At 36.0% G+C, this 13,340-nt stretch overlaps 2 long non-coding RNA genes across 2 annotated transcripts; one reads left to right on the top strand and one right to left on the bottom strand.

Annotated features, from left to right (window-relative positions):
• Window positions 1-2,009: 2,009 nt before the first annotated feature.
• On the top strand, window positions 2,010-6,636 carry LOC309497933. Its single transcript, XR_014205766.1, has 2 exons — window positions 2,010-2,887; window positions 4,913-6,636. It is a non-coding gene; the product is annotated as an uncharacterized lncRNA (long non-coding RNA).
• On the bottom strand, window positions 6,206-12,192 carry LOC309497937. Its single transcript, XR_014205770.1, has 2 exons — window positions 11,323-12,192; window positions 6,206-11,243 (listed from the first exon to the last, which is right to left on the bottom strand). It is a non-coding gene; the product is annotated as an uncharacterized lncRNA (long non-coding RNA).
• Window positions 12,193-13,340: the final 1,148 nt, after the last annotated feature.

Here is a 13,340-nt window from a genome sequence, read left to right as displayed (position 1 = left end):
AGCTGGGAATCTTCTGAGAGCTCCTACTTGTACCACCTGACCGCCGCAGATTCATTTATCCGTTGATAGTGTTGTCATAGAAATGCATAATTCCCAGTCCAAGGACATGAAGAGCTCCGAGTAGAACGTCATGTGTTGTCATCTCGAAATGATGGTAATTACGACATGCTGTCGTTCTTGATAAGAGAACTTAAGACTTATGCGTACACTAGCATATCCACCTTGTTCCTCGCTCGACTCATAGCGGAATGATCCGCCATCCAAATTACCATGTTTTCCCAAGCTGATTATGTAATGTAAACCTATGAAAATGGTTTTAAAAAAAGCACATGGCTCCATAGTACCATCACTTTACAGTGTCCGCAATGACGTCCTTTTCTCAGTGCCTCACCCGTCAAAGTTTAATGAGTGTGTAGATGACATGAAGCTGGCTACATTGAAAACAGATGGATGCTCATATCCTACATACAGCTCCCGTATTGGGTGAAGTTTGGGGGGGTTTGTCCTTAAATTGTTGAGAGTGCACATATACCTATAATGGGGAGTATTTTAACTCAAGTGCTGCAAGCCATGCTCGTTTTCTCTTGTCAGTCTTTGGGCATAAAATGCAAGGCATATGGCGCCATATACGGACATTCTTTTCAGATTTGCTGGTGCTCCAAACATACTTTCCAGGAATTTCTTCAGTTTATTGCTGTTGTTGTGGCAACAGCACAGCTTAACCCTCATTTTAATTATTAGTAATGTTCAAAAAGTTTGTTTAATTCATTTTTTTTTTTTTTTTACTCCGTTTTAACAATGGGTTCCTATGGAGAACGGAACAGGACAGCATACAAACGGAAGTTAGCTCATCGTTTGCTCAGGAAAAAGGTGGATAGATGACCTCAAAACTAACAGACATAGACTAAAAGCTACAAAACGTTGATTTCTTCCTTTTTTATGAGGGATTTACAGCTCGTTTATGTGATTGTGTGAGAATTGAGATTTGTTGTTTCACTCTGTTCGATTTATCTGCTTCATATCAAGTTGCAGCTCAGTTTCGCTGTTTCAGCCGTACTGTAAATATTGCGCATGTTCTCTCTATTCTAATGTCTCTATTCTGTGTTTGTGTGTGTGGAAGGGTAGGCAGAATTTAAAAATCTTAAATTATGTGAGAGAGAAGTTTCCGGGCCTTGGTTTTAATCTTTCTGTGACATGATGAATTTCTGTAGATTTCAGTATTTTAGCATTCCCCATTGAAACCCCACTTAAGTATGTGTGTATCTAACTGTACTTTAAGGGGAAATTTCCCCCAGAATTGTGCTAAATTGGACAAAATCTATTTTGGGCACATCTGGGAAGGTCCTCATTACTAAATTGATCTATATTGTATATTAACCTTTTTTTTTTTGTGCAGAAGACCATGAAAACCTTTTTTTTTTGGAAACGAATTAAAAGTAATATTATGTCAGCTAACTTAACTTTTGATTTTGTCTTTTCATATAATTTAAGCTTAAGGTCCCTCTTTTAAGTCGGTCCCTCTTTTAGTCAGTCCCTACATCCTGGTTGAGAAGCAAAAACCCATAGTGTTTATAATAATCTTTATTTAAAAAATAGATTTATAGATCAAATGTCCCCATTTATAGATAGCTATGTGTGTGCGTGCACACGTGTCTTTTGTTTTTTTTATTAGTTCTGTGATCCCATATTTTGTCGCTTTTTGTACTGTTTACTTTAGTTTGCGTTTTTCCGCGTTTATTTTTGTCTGATGTCTGTCATCTCCTCTATCTCTTTCTCTGTCTGTATTTCTCCTCTCGTAGAACCTTCCTCAGGTAAAGCAGGTGCAGTCTCTGCGCCAGTATAACGAGCGTTTGCAGGCAGAGAACAGGGCGCTGTCCCGCGTGCTCTCCAAACTCTCGCAGGGCTGCAGCCTCCTGCCCGCCGCAGACCTGTAGACCCGCCCCCACCTCCTCTTACACCCCTCCTCATGCTCCATTCAAGCTCCGCCCACGCCCATATAAAGGCAGGTGCCAGCCTGTGTCTGAGCTGATGCTCCGCCTCCCTCAGTGCTCTCTGCTTTTCCTAAAGGGGAGGTTTTTGGGGCTTTTTTTTCTTTTTTGTTTCTTATTTTGTTTTATTCTTATTTATTTTTTTGACACCATACAGTTATTGCTAATAAATTGCTATAAAGTACTGTTTTGGTATGTGCTTTAGAAATGAGGGGGGAAAAAGTCATTCATTACAAAATTACATAATAGTTTATGTAAAGTTTATGTAAGTTCTGCCTAATTATAAATATTATTTTACAAATGGCATGTTTAAATTTGTTATAAAATATGAAATAAAAATGACTAAGTAATATTATATATATAATTTTTGTTTTGTTTTTGTTTGTATTACAGTTTATGAATGCCATTTTACAAAATGACTTTTTGCTTTAATCGGAATTATTAAATTTTTTTCTTCATTTAAAATAACATATCTTCATGAATGACAATGACATCTATTGTATGGTTGATATTAAAATAAATAATTTCATTAAATGCAGCTCATATCCATCGCACAGTTCCGGCTATTTATAAACAGTTTTTAGTGATAAATTGTCCCGTTTTGTTTTTTATTTATTTTCTTCTTTTTTTGCCACTACCCTCGAATGTGTTGCTGTGAAGTGCAGTTCCTTTGGATGACTCTGGCATCTTGCATGAGGTGCTTGACTGGTTTTTGTGAAACTGTTTCTCTGCTTTTTTTCTTTTTCTTGTCTTTTTTTATACTTTGGAGACCATTCCTTTTCCCTCAATCCCAGATATTTTGATCCTGGAGCTGAACTGCCATATATGCTCTGCCTGAGGCTAATCTAGATTGCATGGCTTCTGGAAACTCATGCATTTTAATCCACAGATTGTCCTTGGTAAATTCTTAAATTATATTTGGAGCTTCTCTTTCATAATCTATGCAGTGTTATACAGAATGAGGAACTTTTTTTGCCTATACTTTTGTCTAGGTTTTAAGGTCGGTTTCTTTTGTTCAGTTCTGTTTTGTGACTTATTTCAGCACTCAGCTTTTATGGACTGTTTTAATGCATTTTCCAGTCTATAACTGCAGTACTCAGAGACTGTAAATCTCTCTCTCGGGAGGTGTCATTACACTGTTAAAATGTAATTGTAAATGGCAAGTTTATCACAAGGAAGTTGTTTCTTTGTGTTCCTGGAAAACAGATCAATTTCTGTCCTTGCATTTCCTTTCTTGTTTACAGAACATCTTTTTTTGTGAAATATTACATTTACTCATCCTCAGATTGTTACAGACATGTGACTTTCAGTGTCCAGTTAGTAGAGTAGTTTGTCTGACTTTTCATTCTGCGGTCAAGAAAGTCCACCTGTCCATCTATGCGGTTTATGCTCAATAAGGACAGTGAGGGTGAAATCTCAGTTAAAGATCTCCATTTCAACACTGAAACCTGAAGACTGAAGCGGGCTGGGTATCAAGTAGCACTCAGTGTTGTGGTTTATACAGACACTTTGAGCCGCTCTTGTATTCCAGCTCCTTTATTTATCCCGTTCAGTTGAGAACACACAAAGGAACTCTGTGTGTGTGTAGAGGGAGATAGAGAGAGAGAGAGGACCGCCTGGCCTGAGCACTGTCCTCATCTTTACCATCTATCTGAGAGTGCATGGCTACAGTTTCCCATTGAACTGCAGTGTGCTTGTTGGTTTGTGTGCGGAAGTCTACGGTCCCTTTTCAACCAAAATGGTGCTGGTTCTGGTGCAGATGAATCTGCAGACTTCTCTAAAATGTGTATATATGTAATGCTTTTGAAAAAAAAAAGTTGATATTGCAATGATTTCTCAAATAGAAAGTGTTTTTTATTTGGCAGTTACATTTACATTAAAACTCTTTACAGTTGGCAAGTTTGATCTTTGTGGATCGATTCAAATGGTCCTATTCAGTGAATCAATTCAAAGCTCTGATTCAGTTATTCATTTACATCACTGCATGGGATTGGTGTGTGTATATATGTATGTTTTTATATATATATATATATATATATGTATATGTGTGTGTGTGTGTGTGTGTGTGTATACATATATATGTGTGTGTTTATAGCTATGCGTATTATGTGTGTTTTATTAGTGCATTAAAATAAAATTCAGATATAATTCATATATATATACACACACACACACACAGACACACACATGTATATGTGTGTATATATATATTATTATATACACATATACGTTTGCGAGTGTATGTATGTGTATAAATATGAATTATATCAGAATTTTTATTTTAATGCACTAATAAAACACACAATACGCATAGCTATAAACACACACATATATGTATATACACACACACACACATATATTACATGTGTATATATATATATATATATACATATATATATATATATATATATATATATATATATATATATATATATATACATGTAATATATGTAAAATTTATTACAAACATAAAATCTCCTTATTAATCATCATAATTTAGCTTATATGATTACTGTATTATAATTTATGCGTCAATCATTTTGAGTGCACTTGGCTACAGTGGCTGTTTGGTTACTTTTTTCTCACCATATGACCTACAACATTTTAAGATACGTTTTGCATATCGTCAGAAAAAGAAAATACTGAGAGAATGATCACCTTTCCTGCAATTGACATTATAGTGTCATTATTGGTTCTAGACCAGCAGGTTTAGAAGCCATTCCTGAGCCTATTTGTTTCCGATTCCAGATCAGGCACCATCACCATATCGGTGGAAAGGGGGGTTGTGTTGGATAGTAATTGCTGTTTGAAGGAAGGAAGGGCAAAAAAAAATAAACTGTCAGCGTCTAGAGACACGCGTCAACTACAAAACACTGGTTCTTGTCTGTGAATCTAACCCTCCCTTCTCCTGTTTTCTCTTCCAGACGCTACCAGACTTGAAAGCAGACAACCAGAGACTAAAGGACGAGAACGGAGCGCTGATCCGAGTCATAAGCAAGCTTTCCAAATAGAAAAGACCCTCCCCACATCCTCCGGCAGTAACGGTATTGCACATCTAGATGTTAATAAGAGACAACGGCGACAAGAAGGCTCCGTCTCCCCTTCCGTTTCTCAGTCCCCAGCTTTCCCTCGCTTCTCCGCTCCACCGAACGCCCACCTCACCACTCACACAGAACCACTGCGTTTACAGAACTAAGGAAAAGCGTTAGACGAGAGAACGGCATCGAACACTTTGCGGGCGGGGAAAGCCTCGAAAAACTATTTAACCAATAAGCCTTAGTTGTACATACGTCACTTGCATCAAATTTCTCTTGGCTGTCACAGAACACCTGATTTTATTTGTGCCACACTTTTTTTGTTTTGTGATCTATCTTTTTTTTTGTTGTTTTAATTATTATTTTTTTTGCTCCGCTCTTTAATCTTTCTTCCTGTATAGATGCGTCATGCAATGTGCAGCTCTCTCCTTCCATTTCCTCTTCCTGTCCTCATCCCCCCCTCCACATTGCGCTAGAAGTCCCGCCTCGTCCTCAGAGGCACTGTCTCTCAGCAGAAGACTTCCCAGCATTCCACGATGCTGGCGCACGCTCCGCACACTTCCTCCTCTCTTTTTGAAAAGAGACGACGGGACCCCTGGCTTTACCGATTAGGTGGACCTTGTGAAATCGAAGCTTTCACTTATGTGCAATATATGCATTTCTTTCCTATACAAATGCTTTAAGAATGAGTCAGTCACTAGTAAATGTTCACTTCCTCCCCACTTTCGTGGCTCACCCCAGTTTCCTTCCTCTCCCCCCTGACTTCTTTCTCTCGTTTCTTTGAGTTTGTAGTGTAGTCGTTGGTTTATATCCTGTACTCCTCACGTTGTTTTAGCAGGTACTGAGTGAAGTTGTATATACCTGTATGTATTGTTTGAGACCAGCACATGGCATGCGTTTATGGTTCCCTGTCTGTTACTATTGAAATATACCAACTCCAGAGGACAAAGTGTGTTTTAACTATTTCCTTCTTCTTTTATAGTAAAAAAAAAAGTCATTGAATAACAATAGAGCCGCCCCCTTCAAGGGGAAGGTGTTTTTCTTCTCAGTTTTAAGTGTTCACGTAAAATTGTGAGATAATAATATAATTGCTTCACTACATTTCACACATTTTATTCAGTATCTTTGGAAGAGTGCTGTTCAATTTTTGTTTTTTTCAATTTTACTTTTTTTCCTCCCCCATTTCCTTTTTTTTTTTTTAAGCTGTAGTATTAGCCAAGGTGTTGTCACTAAAAAGATCCTAGATATCGCTAACCCAGTCCTTTTTACAATGTCTACATGCACTGTCAATGCCATGTCAGGAGTCTTGCTGTCTGGTTTAGCGAACTTTTGCCACCGCATCAGATGAAGTCCATGCATCGGAAACACGTTTTATGCATTTCAGTGGCCTTGTACTTAAAATACTGTAGTCGGGAAAAAAAATGTCGCTGTAGTTGGACTTGTCAGCTGTCTCCTCTTTGGTTTAGGTTTTTAATTTTTGTTTTTGTTTTCTTTCCTTTTTAAATTTCCCATCATCTTGTAAAATAGATGTGTGGCTTCATCCGTGCAAGCTGTGCTGTGACTACCAACCACTGAGAGTTAATTAAAATAAACTTGTACATTGTAAAAATCTCTTTGCCGTTGTTGTCCTGTTTATTTCCCCTTAATGTTAGTTCCACATCTCACATTGTTGCTTTGACAAAAAAAAAAAAAGCGAGATTTTTGAAATAATCTTTTAGCGTAGTCCAATTTTTACAAATATCTAGTTGGATTATTGTTGTTGAATATTGATATTTCCCCTATTAATACTCAAACTACTTGAATGGTGAATAAGACAAATTGAATTGACCATTATTTTTTTATTCAATAATAATCGGATGACATAACAAAAAAAGACCATACACAGATATATGAACTATTAATAGGTAGCTATTAATTCAAAGACACAAGACACAGAATGTAGGGTCCATGAACAAGTCAATTATTCACTTGCATAATCTGTAAACCAAGATGTGTGTTTGATCATTTATAATATAATATATAATTATTCAATCAAACTTAATGGTTCATGGATCTTAATCATAAACCTTTCAGTTTCTTTGAATTATCAACTTTTTCCACCTGTTGAATATTAGCTCATGTAATCAAAGTCCATTTGAAGGAGAAATAGAATTTATTGCAACTGGAATGAACAGCAGTTTCAGAGACACTAGATGGCGCCTGACTGAGCTCGGAATTAACAGGAAATGCAGGAAAAGTGTTGCTTCATTGTTGGATCTTACATAAGACTTACATTTATCTGTTGAACCCTTCTAGTATGTTTTGTTTGCTGCTTCCTCTGAGGCTTGGAGTGATCCAACATTCTCATGCAAAGGCATTTTGTCCAAAGATAAAGCCAGATAAAAATGAAACATCTCAAATTAAAGGGTTTTCTCCTTTTTTTTTTTTTAAGTTTAACATTCTTCAATGCAAGTGCAACCATGTGTAAATGACATTCAGTTTTGTTTGAATTGTCCCTTCAATTACTTTTAGCATTTCTCTCAATACTGCAATATCAAAGTCAGTTCCAGACTTCAAGACTGCATTGATAAATGTGCTTGGCTCTGATTGTGGCATGAAGAGCTCAAATAATGCCATAATGCTTTGAGGAGAAGAGGCTGAACGGGCAGTAATTGCACATAGTCATGCAATGGAACTTTTTCCCTTTTCTGTATTTTTCCCATTTGAGTCCGCTTCATTCTTCTGTTTCTACCTCAAAGCTCTGGTCTAATGGGATTCTTGACCAAAACTAATGTGGAAAAAATATCAGTTGGAGTGTTTCCCGGTTTAAAAGCAGGATAAAAAAACACTAAACCCTGGCAATTATAGAAACAAATAGATTCAGTGCTTTCGGTTTTGGTGATTTGTAGATCAGTTGCAACATATTTCACACTTTACATGAGTTGTGATTTAACGAATCATATACAAGTACACAAGGCTGCGGGAAAAGTAAATGTGAGCTTGTTATTGCTTGATTGAATTCAGAAGGGGAAAAATGTATCCCTCAAACCATATCATGTAGTTAAGCAGGTATTGTAATAAAGTAGGCCTAGGCCTATAACCATGAATATATTAATCAATCAACCATGCTCTTATAATAAGGGGAAATATTGCTGTTTGGTACAGATCACTATCATACTATTCCTGCATATTTTATTTCTGTATTTATGACGGAATCATTTCTTAATTCATTATTTATTTACTCATACTGCGTTAACGTTCTTATTCGCATATTTGCGTTATCAGTGTCATTGATTGGACGAAAGCAGCACGTGACCTATTTACATAAAATCTCTAGCATTGCGCTGCCTGCTGAATGTATTAATTTTCTCCTGAATGGACTTCTCTGACTATAAAGGCAAGAATAAAACTCTTATTAACTCCAGCTGACGCGTTTTCCGTCACCATTTGACATTATCCTCCTCAAACTCTGAAACTGTTGTTTATACAACGCAGTGTTTGTGTGACTGTAGCCTACAAAGCACGTGAATATGAGGCACGCGATTGGTTGTCGGTAACATTCTCACACTGCTTCGTTTCACACTGTACAAGTTTGGCTCCGCAATGCAGGGTTAACACTGCAAAAGCACCGTTTCTTTCCCCGGGGTTCTTTATACTTTTATTTCTGACTTACATCTATATAGCTATACATCACCATGCTTTACATGTCTATTCATTTAGCAGATGGTTTTATTTAAAATGACCTACAAATGAGAAACATCACAAATCTTGCCTCTCTGCTGCTGCCATTTGGTCACTTGCTCTTTTCTTCTTGGCCATTATCAGTTTTTGCAGAAATAAATAAATAAATAAAAATCCTACTGTGAACTGTTACTGTCAGGTGAGTGTCTGTGGAAAGATGATGTCATTCCTGTAGGTCTTGTGAATCCCTGACAACTACTACTTTCTATAGTTTTCGTATCTTTTATTAATATCAGGAGATGTGGAATTGATGTCTAAACAGAAATGCTCTTCATATGTGAAGTAAAACCAGACAGTTTCTTAAAATCTTTTTAATAATGATGTTATTGAGAATAAATTGTTCATTGTAGTGTTCAAATGTTAAAAAGAGATATCCTATCAGTGTTGTTTATCAGGATATCATTGATATACTTAGGTCTATAGTTTTTATTAATATTTTGAATTTGTTTTTATTTTTATATTTTCATGTAGAATTTTGTAATAAGGTGCAGTCATTTTTTGGTGTGTATTTTTCTTTCTTTTTTTATGTCTATATGTTTGTATTCTTTTATTTATTTTATACTTAAACTAAAGGAAAATTTGAAACTTAAAATAAGTTTCAGTTATTTAAGTTAAAATTTATTTCAAGTAACACTTTTTTAAAATGGTTTTAGTTTAGGTTTAGCTTTAGTCAATAACCCTGGTTCTAAATATGATGGGATTGATATGCTTTATGGGATTGTCAGGATTTTACCATAAACGAGAGGAAAATGAGTGTAATTGAACTGAACTGCAGATCACATAAAAGACGGGCCACCATATTTCCACTGGTCTTTATTTTATGTATGCATGTATGTATTTATTTAATGTTTTTCATTTTTTATTTTTTTTATTTTGCAGTTGTGTTTTTAAATGCAACAACAAAATGCTGAACAATGTACATAAATAAAATAAAATCTATCCAATAAAATATGGGAATATGAGCACAATCACTTCAACGGCATGTAACCATAATGTTTAGTTAGTGCTGTGTGTGTGTGTTTCCTCTTTCAGTAAATGGTTGTGTTTGTAGTTAGTGCCTAATGTGTAATATATTTGTGACTTTTGGAATTTACCTAATGATCATTATAAATTTCCATGAGATTATTTGACTATAGCTAAACTTATTCAGGGGCTTTCATGTGACTTTTACGTCCCGGAATGTGGATAGTCAGGCGGTATGTTCAGTCACTCGAATCCGCATTCCCCAGAGCTGTACGGGTATATTTCCCTGTAATGAGACCAAAACTGAAGATCTTTAGGATATTTGAGGATTTATTCCCCAGATGACCTCACTGCCTGCTTTACGTTCTACACATCTAGCTTGCTAAAACTGAATTCTCTGCAGTGGCCTGAAAGACGTGAGGAACCTCCAGTTCCAGGCTGTGAATATCTGGCGCAGACCCAGAGAAAGGCCTCCGGAGTCAGTCAAGGCTCATCTCTTGTTCTCCTGGATCCGTGGCACGCTGTCAATTACCTCAGAAAATGATTTTCTCTCATCCCTTAGTGTGTAAATACAAGCAGAATTGTGTTTACATTAATGCACTTTCAATGGAGGTCTATGAGGCAAGACACTGCACAGGATAAACATTAAAGGGCTCATGAACGGCATTATTTTTTTTTATTGTATAATGTTCTCTGAGGCCCACTTATAATGTTAGGAAGATTTTAACATATAAAACATCCTAGTTTAGAAGTAATAGGCTATCTCTTTGACTTTTACGACATTCAAGACTTGGAAGTAAACGCCCACTGCTATGATTGGGTAACAGTTTCACATATTAAACGTGTGGAATTGTTTTGAAAAATTCGATGTTTGAGTGGGAGTCTGATCCCGAATCACAACTAACCTTCACCTCAAATAACAAGGGTTCTCCAGTCTGGACAGCTTGGTAGTTAATAATCTTTATTTATATTTATTCCTTATGTATTTGTGAGGTAGTATTGTATTTTATCACATTAATGTTGAAACGAAGATGCTACCAAAAGGTGTTTATCTTGTTACATAGTTGAAAAATTTGCCAACTGTGAAACATTTATGTGTATACATATGCTTTATAAGTCTTGGTTGTGGCAAATAAAGTTTAAGAATTTGAATTTACCGCAGTTATAGTTGACAGGATAACTTACGGTGTTTCATGTTAACGAATTACGTTGCACTGTTGTTCTTATATTAATCGTTCATCATTTTTAGTAAAGTGAGTACATATCAAATGATCCATAACAGACAAAGTAATAGTGACACATGGTAAAAACATTGTTACTCACACATGTGTTGCGGCATTACTGTCAGATCCAATGTAGTTGCATTGTCTTTTATTTTCAGTCTCTGTGTTGAACGGTGTCTTGTTTAAAAATGAATCCACAGTAAAATGAAGCGAACAAATGAAGTGTCTTACTGACACTGGAACTTCCTTTAATATAAAGTTCATTCACACTTCCTAATATTATAATCACAGAGGCAATGGAAAGACTGTTTTGGCTCTAAAAAATGTCTTGTAATCCTCAGAGGAATCTTTATGATTTTTTCCTGTGTTCGTCTCTCTCGTACTTACTACTACATCATACGCGCGAATCTGTGGGCGGGGCTAAAGAGGCAATGATGTAGAAGTAGACAGTGATCTTCTGTAGACTCGGTCTTTTGTCGCACTATGACGTCATAATGTGACAAAATCCGAAACGAGTCGTTTTGGGAGCTTTGTTTCAATTAAAGCTGCTTTTGGACTAACGAGGAAGTTTTGAGTTCTGAAACTTACAAGATATTTTATAATACAATGCCCTCATATGTCAATAGACCATGAAAAATTGATTTCTCAGTTCATGACACCTTTACAATAAACAGTGTTTTGAAAGTATCGCCACTTATCTTAAACAATATGTGTAAACTAGTGTGAATCCCTCACTTACTTTGTCTGGGCCATCATTAAACTCGTGTCATGACCATGTAACGTTTAACCTTGTAACTTCGGAGGGATAGCCAAAAGGAACTTTACAGAGTAAATCCATTCACAACCAGATTATAGACAAAGTTCATGTGCCTTAAAGAACAATTTAGACAACTCTACAGCTCAAAATAAAACTATTTTGTACAGAATTAACATCAGTGCTTTAAACCGTTCAGAATGTCTTTCTCTTGTAGCCATACTATCGAAACTGAGTATTTTAAAGTCATCCCTGCAATGTGTTGCCTCGTAGACTTACATTGTAAAAGTGCAAAATTATTTTCTGTGGGATATACAGCATGAACATTCCTGTAAAGGAACATTAGAGGCGTAATGCTGATTACTAAAATAATAAGACTTGTCCCTCCTTTAAAAAAGGGAGGCACTTACAATGGAAGTAAACGGGGCAAGTCTGTAAACGTTAAAATACTTGCTACTTCAATACACAAAAACAAATGCATGACAATATGATTTGACTATTACTTTTAGTGTATATTTTCTGTGTTGCCATGACAGTACAACCTAAAATCCCATTTTTTTTTAAAAATGACAGGAACAAATTCATATCTAAACTAATACATACTTTTTTTTTTTTTTACAGAATTAATGTGCTTTTAACAAACTTTACAATTTCACAGATTTATTTTTATTTTTGTATATTTGTGTGTGTGGTAATCAACGTTATGCCACAAATACTGAAACTGAATATTTATTTAATCTTCTTCATTTGCACTGCCAAGTTCTGATTGTGACATTAAATGTCTTTCTTCAGAAACACAAGCATGTGAAGATGTACTTACATGTCACTATACAGTGGGTGGAGTTTTGTATTGTGCAAGATGACGGTTATTGTTTTGCCTGAAGCATTTAATCATTTCAGTTCATGACTAATATCACATTGTCCCCCCCCAGAAGATCATAATAGCGTATTGGCACATCAAGAAACTCATCAAAAGTATTGTCTTAATATTTGACATTAAGTGAATAAATGAGTACAGCTGGTACTTTTTAACTGAAATCATTCCCATGCCAAAATAGTTTAACATACCAATTAAGGGACATCTGAGATGTTTGGGGACATAAAGTTACTCCTAGTGCTGCTAACTCAAATTAACTCATAGAAATGAACCTGGGGTGCGTTTCCCAAAAGCATCATTAGGTCGCAAGTTCGGTTCAACTGGTAATGACGGAACTTGTGACCATCGTTGGCTTCGGGAAACGCACCCCTGACCGGTTAAATATGGGTGGCACACGGAACAATTGTAATGACCCATTTTGTCATCCCTCACCCATCTCAGCAGATGGCAGCGCACAGATGGCATGGTTATGGTCCACTTTTATAGGACCGACAGGGGAAGTTATGGCCATTGGCCAGGCCTGTGCTTTGTAATGATTTCAAGGTTGTTGGGAGCCACAATGACCAGAAGTTGCAATGATCATTAAGACAATGAACTATAAAAAAGCTACACTGTGATATGATCAATAAATTATGACATGTTTTAACATTGCTTTAACTGCTTTAACTTGATTTTTTTTAAATAAGTTATAAGATTCAACTTCAACAAAGTAATTTAAGTTGAAAGGACTTAAAGTCCAACTGAAATCAAAATTGACCCTATTTACTTTGTTAGCGCATA

The sequence above is a fragment of the Leuciscus leuciscus genome (genome assembly GCF_965113295.1).
Source record: "Leuciscus leuciscus genome assembly, chromosome: 4".
NCBI lineage: Eukaryota > Metazoa > Chordata > Actinopteri > Cypriniformes > Leuciscidae > Leuciscus > Leuciscus leuciscus.
The sequence above is the reverse complement of the archived record's forward strand: the minus strand, read 5'-3'. Positions and strand labels throughout refer to the sequence as shown.